The following is a 6025-nucleotide window of genomic DNA, read 5'->3' as shown; positions in this document are numbered from 1 at the left end:
CTCAGTCACAACCTATCCACAACTTTGATTTGCCCTGGGCCTCAATTAGCTAATATTTATCTTTTGTTCGCAATTATGCTCATCCCAGCATTCGTGGGCCATTATGTCTTGTGGCTGTATCCAAACTGTAACAGGAGGAGTTAGTAGGGGGCTGCTGATTACTGGGGACAGGATGACGTTTCAGACAGCAGACATGCTTGTTCCAATCTGCAGAGGCTGCTGCTAACCTGTGTGTTCAGGAACGTGACAGCAGCTCCCTGTGCGTCAGTCAGGACTGGGGAGTGCCGGGCAGCTCACCACAGGCAAGGGTCTGCAGCCTCTCTCCTCCCTAGCACCTCCCGTGGGACCTGTGGTGACCCATCCAGTTCAAACATCAGAGGAGAGAGGGCCTGGCAACCAGCTCATGGTGCCTCAAGAAACTAGTTCCAACCTAAAAGATGGCTTCCTACACTCCAAGGGGACCCGCAACTTCTCTTTCCCTCCGTGGTTGAAGGCTCCACACAAGGACACCTGGGTGGCTCAGCCACTGGGAGTCTGCCTTCGGCCCAGGGCATGATCCTGGAGACCCGGGATCGAGTCCCACGTCCGGCTCACTGCATGGAGCCTGCATCCCCCTCTGCCTGTGTCTCTGCCTCTCTCTCTCTCTCTCTCTCTGTCGCTCATGAATAAATAAAATCTTTTTTAAAAATAAATAAAATTAAAAAAAAAAGACACACTCACAGTGGGATCATGTCAGAGGCTTTGGACTCACCCCCAAGGCAGGCTGTGGGCCCCGCCCCCGGTCCTAAGGCCCCTCAGAGGCAGACGGTGAGTCAGTGGGTGGAAAACAAGTTTAATGCCACAGGTTCCAAGCATGAGCAGCAGGTCCACGTCATCTGTGCCACCTGCAGAAGGTGGGCCCGAGCCATGCTCTGTGGGTCACGGCAACCTGAGGCCCGCGAGCCCCGGGGACAGCATGAGGAGGGGCACCAGCCAGGCACTGCTGCTCCTCAACGTCGCTCGCTCTCCCAGATTGTCTAAAATCTGGATCCCGGATCTCCGGTGCTTCTGTATTACATAACATGTCTGAGCAGCATCTCGTATACAGAAAAGGCATAGGCTTTATGAGGACAAAGGACTTGACTATACGACCGAGCTGTTCAAAACTGTTGGACATTTCTTCGAGCACTGCTTTGAAACATAGAAGAAACGTGGATATACTCCTAGAAGCAAATAAGAAAGAGAGAAATGAATGCCGTGAATCGAAAGCAGGTCCCCCAGAGCACCTCCTGCCTGTACCCACCCAGCCCTGACCCACTCGGGGTGCCCCCGCTCAGAGGCTCCTGGTTAAAGAGGCCCCTCCATCCAGGGGGGAGTCTGGAGCCACCGCCCAGGCGGATCGGCTCAGGCCTCTGTGATCAGAGTGCTTCCGGGAGGCTTGGCTGCAGAGTGGCCTCGAGAGGTGCCCCCACCCCCGGCCTGTCCACGCCCACCGGGAGCCTGGGCCTGGGCTCTCCCTTTGGGGACCTTACCGGCTCCTGGGCCTCAGCTTCATCACTACCAGGTGCACGGGCCTCTGAAACCCCGGGCGCACGTGCGAGCTCGGACTCTTGCCCTCGTCCTCGCCACTGCCCGGGGCTCAGCGCTGGCCTCTGGACGAGCCGCCACCCAGGGCCCGGGAGCCAGCGCTGTCGCCGTGCACCTGCACGGGCAGCAGGGTCGGCACTGTCCGCGGGGCCCTCTTCTGGCTTCACCTCATCGGCAGTTCCTCGTGCTCATCGCGTTCCCCCCAGGAGCCTGTGAGGTCTGCGCGGGGGCATGTGCGCGGGCCCTCCCGAAGCGGCTGCCAGACTGCCTCTGATCTGGGGAGCCCTGACCTGGCCACGCCCTGGGGTGCCGGCCTCCAGACTCCTCTTTGGGGGGAAGGGCTTCGTGTGGCCAGAGGCTCTTGGGGGATTCACAACGCGACTGAGTGATGGTCTCCCACACATTCTTCCAGCACACGCATTCCTTCCAGAACATACGGCAGCCCGCGGCCCTACTCGGTGGCTCTCACGTAAAAGCTACTCTCCGAGGGACAGGGGACATCGTTAACACATCGTTCATTCAAAAATGAGTACAGGTCAGGCCGCCTGGCGGCTCAGACTGTTGAGCGTCTGACTCTGTTTCGACTCAGCTCCTGATCTCGGCGTCGAGAGGGTCGGGCCCCGTGTTGGGCTCCAGGCTCAGCAGAGTCCGCTTGGGACTCTCTCTCCCTGCGCCCCTGCCCAGAGTGCATGCACCACCTGAGCTTCCTCTCCCTCTCCTTCTCCTCTCCCTCTCCCTCTCCTCGGGTATTTAAGTAAATGCTTAGCAAAATAAAAATGGACACAAATACACCTCTGCTGCTTTCTTCCTACACCCACTATTTCCTCTTTCCCACTCTTGGGGGTCGACCCCGGGGTGGCACTGGTCCTCCGCAAGCTGGTCTCCTCGGCCACCTGCTTCCTTCCAGTCCTGGTCACAGGATCTTGTTCTCCAATTGTTTTTTTTTTTTACTCCAATTTTTTTTAAACGTGACTTTTGATTAGTTATTCCTTGAGAAAGAAAAAACATGACATACCCTAGTTCCTGCAGGTTATTACTGATCTGCCAGCAACCCCCAAAATGAACTGAGATACTCACTCAGGGCAATAGAGGCACACAAGTGTATTCCCTCCGGACATTCTGTTGGATTCTGGCATTTGAAACTATGCTCCTTCTCACAAACATGACACCTCAGCAGGCCTGAAAGGGGAAATGAACACGAAGTGGAACGTTCCAGTCTCCAATCCTATGAGGTGAACGCCCACCATCCCCTCCCTCTCCACGTGACCACAACCAGTGGGTCCCGAGTCCTCGGTCCTTCTCTCCTGGGGTTTACTCCGGCTCCCTCCCCAGGCCTGACCCACACCAGACACCATGCAACGGCCACACACACACGCACACACACACAGCACTGCACCCGCACAGCCTCACCGCAGCCTGCGCACTGCACGCCTTCCCGCACAAGCATGCTCCCCACACTCACAGGCCTGGCGTCTCAAGCTCGGGGGCTCAGGAGACTGGCCGGCTGCTCTTGCGGGCCCTCCCCACTGGCCTTCCGGCCCAGCTAACCGCCTCCAGCACCCGCTGCAACCCTCCTCGACCCCCGGGGCCTGCACCCTGGCCCCCATGCCGTTGCCCACTGTTGGGTCACTATGAGGACAGTTACCCACTCCCAGGAGAGAGCCGGTCAACCTCTCGCGGCGGTGCCAGTCCTCCGAGACAAACGCTGGAGGGTCCCAGAAGGACCAGGTGGGCTTAGCTCCCCCGATGGCTCCCAGGAAGACAGTGAGAGGGGAACACCGTGGGGACCACGGGGTGCTGTGGGGGACACCGGGATTCTGGCCATGACTACGCCTGCCCCCCCTTGGCGGGGGGCCCAACACTAAGAGGCTGCCCCATCAGGTGTCCCTATCTGTGGGCCACTCTCCTGACGCTGTCCTGCTCCCAGCTGCCTGTGCTCTTCCCGTCCAGAACCAGCTGGGGCTGTGGGGGCGACTGGCCGGGTGGCCACCCTGTGTCCCAGACTCATCATGGCCTGCCTCCTCACAGCAGGAGGCCGAGGGACCCAGCCTTACCCTGTGTTCCTGACACGGTGACATTGTCTCCACCCTCGGCAGGTCCACGAGCAGGAGCAAAGCAAGGAGGATCATCATTTCCCGCGGTGCCTGGGCCTGGACGCAAGGAGCGGGCACACGTGGTCAGCTCTGGGGTCCCAGGGTTACTACGCTTGGCTGCCTCTGTGTCCCCCCAGGGCCACGGGTGGCCCGGGTGGTCTTCCTGGGACGGCGGGCACCTCCTGGCGCATCCCCTTGGCTGGCAAGCTGGTATAATGCCCGACCGTCCATGCCAACCAGATCCCGGATCCGGCCCCAACCCGAACCACTATCCCAGCCCTGCCCCCTGACACCCACCCCCGCCCCCAGCACAGCAGCCACCCAGTGCCCGGCCCCACGTTCCAACCGCGGCACCAAAGAAAGTGAAGCCACTGACTTCCTCAAAGGATGAGGTCCTTTGTTTTCGACTCCCTCAGGGACACTCTCCAACGTTGGGGTTCTCACCCTACTGATCCTAATACAAGCAGTGGCTGGTATGTGAGTGACGCGCTGCCCCTGCTCTTTTATTTTATTTTTTTAAGATTTTATTTATCTATTCGTGAGAGACACAGAGAAGCAGAAACACAGGCAGGGGGAGAAGCAGGTCCTGCAGGGAGCCCCCGACGCGGGCCTCGATCCCCAGACCTGGGATCACGACCTGAGCCTAAGGCAGGATGTCCAACCGAAGAGCCACCCAGGCGTCCCTGTCCCTGTTCTTTTGAACGTTTCTTTTGATAGCTCAATTCTGTACTTTTGGTGCGGTTTTACCTTCACACGTAGATCTTTTGAAGCAACTTTCCTTCTCCCTGTTGCCCGACTGACTCTACTCCCCGTTTGTCACTTCCCCATGGAGCCGTGTCCTTCCTGGTCACCCGATGAATCATGGCCGTTTGCAGGCAGTGAGCCTGTCCCCCTCTCCTGTCTCCGGGTCCCTTCCTTACTTCCATGATCTCCCCCCCCCCCCGCCCCGCAGGAGGCGGCAGCCGGAAGCATGGAGCCCTACCCGTTGGGAGCTTGGGCACCATCGTTCCCAGAAGAAAACACTGGCCGAACCGAAAACCAACACAGCTCTAGGCCCCTCGGAGAACTGGGGTCACAGAACTGACAGCGGCCCAATCCCGTGAGCGAGGTGCAGCCCGCGACGAGCCCCGAAAGCCCCTTACCTGCAGCAGAAGCTGCCGGAGCCCTGAGGCCGGGAGCAGCGCTCACATGCAATTGTGCCCAAGTGCTGGAGGCGGGGCTGTGAACAGCAGTGGCCCGGGAGTCCCCCGCGCCCAAGAGCCCACGACCAGCCTCGGGCACTTGGCCACCAAGCCCTTTCTTCTTCTTTTGAAAGGACAGCAGCTGCGAGTGCCACAGAGCACACCCTCCGTCCTGGAGCGAGGCCTGGAAGATGTGAGCCGAAACCGGACGCACAAAACTGCTCGCTCAGGGACGTGACACCTAAGGGCACTAGAGCTACAGCTGACATCCCACAGAGTCCCGGTCCCAGGGCCCGGCACGCGAAGCCTCACGCTCAGGGCCCGTCTCCCCCACGGCCTATTAACGCCCACCGCGGGCCCACTGTCAGCCGGAAGACCATGGCGAGCCCGAGCCAAGGAAACAGCTTCCCAGAGGCCAAGGCAGCGGGGAGGACAAGACCTCTACAACAGAGACGTCCCGTCACGGGACAAGCGACGGGAAGGGACCAGGATCGGGACCCGCAGAGCGCCAAAGAAAAGAAAGCAGATGATGCGTGAGAACCCGTGTACCGTGGGTGTGCAGACGGAAGGTCTGCGAGTCACAGCGAGGTCTGGAGCCCACAACCACCGTGGCGGACACGAGCAACGCTGCCCACGGCGCCTCAGTGGACTCACAGCCACGGGGACCCGGGGAGCCTGAAGCCACGTCACAGCCATCTCCCCAGAGCGACCCCAAGACGGAAATTGAGAACACAGATCACCCCACGCGTGCGGGCCCGTGCTCCTGAGCAACACAGGGCCGTTGCAAGGCCCGGGGAGGAGCAGAGAAGGGCCCAGAAGAACCCCCTGTAAGTCCTAGCGGCACGTCAACCGCCAAGGGCTTTCCAGCGCTCCTCCTGAGCGACACGACCCTGACGACGTTGGGAAGCCGAGCCACCACGCCGGGTGCCGCGGCCGAAACCGACACCGAGAGGCCCGCACACGCGCCGGCACCCAGCCCGGCACGTGCAACACGGCAGCGAGTCGAGGTGGCAAACGTGAAGGAACGCGGCGCCCAGACCCAGGCAGAGGACGGCGAGGACCCGGGAAGGGGAGCCGCGCTGCCCCTCGCGTCAGGCAGAGCCCGCAACCCCGGCGCGTGACCCGCGCGAGGCTCGTAGCCAAGGCGTGCGCCCCTGGAAACCTGCACCTGCAGGAACGGACCCT

The 6025-nt window shown here is 60.6% G+C and overlaps 1 long non-coding RNA gene across 1 annotated transcript; it reads right to left on the bottom strand.

The window, feature by feature from the left end:
- Positions 1–1126: 1126 nt before the first annotated feature.
- Positions 1127–3646, bottom strand: LOC119878486. Its single transcript, XR_005386947.1, has 3 exons — positions 3621–3646; positions 2644–2745; positions 1127–1202 (listed from the first exon to the last, which is right to left on the bottom strand). It is a non-coding gene; the product is annotated as an uncharacterized LOC119878486 (long non-coding RNA).
- Between the last annotated feature and the right edge of the window lie 2379 nt (positions 3647–6025).

Source organism: Canis lupus, unplaced genomic scaffold (genome assembly GCF_011100685.1).
Source record: "Canis lupus familiaris isolate Mischka breed German Shepherd unplaced genomic scaffold, alternate assembly UU_Cfam_GSD_1.0 chrUn_S1661H1855, whole genome shotgun sequence".
In the NCBI taxonomy this organism is placed as follows: Eukaryota; Metazoa; Chordata; class Mammalia; order Carnivora; family Canidae; genus Canis; species Canis lupus.
This window is presented reverse-complemented; position numbering and strand designations above follow the sequence as displayed.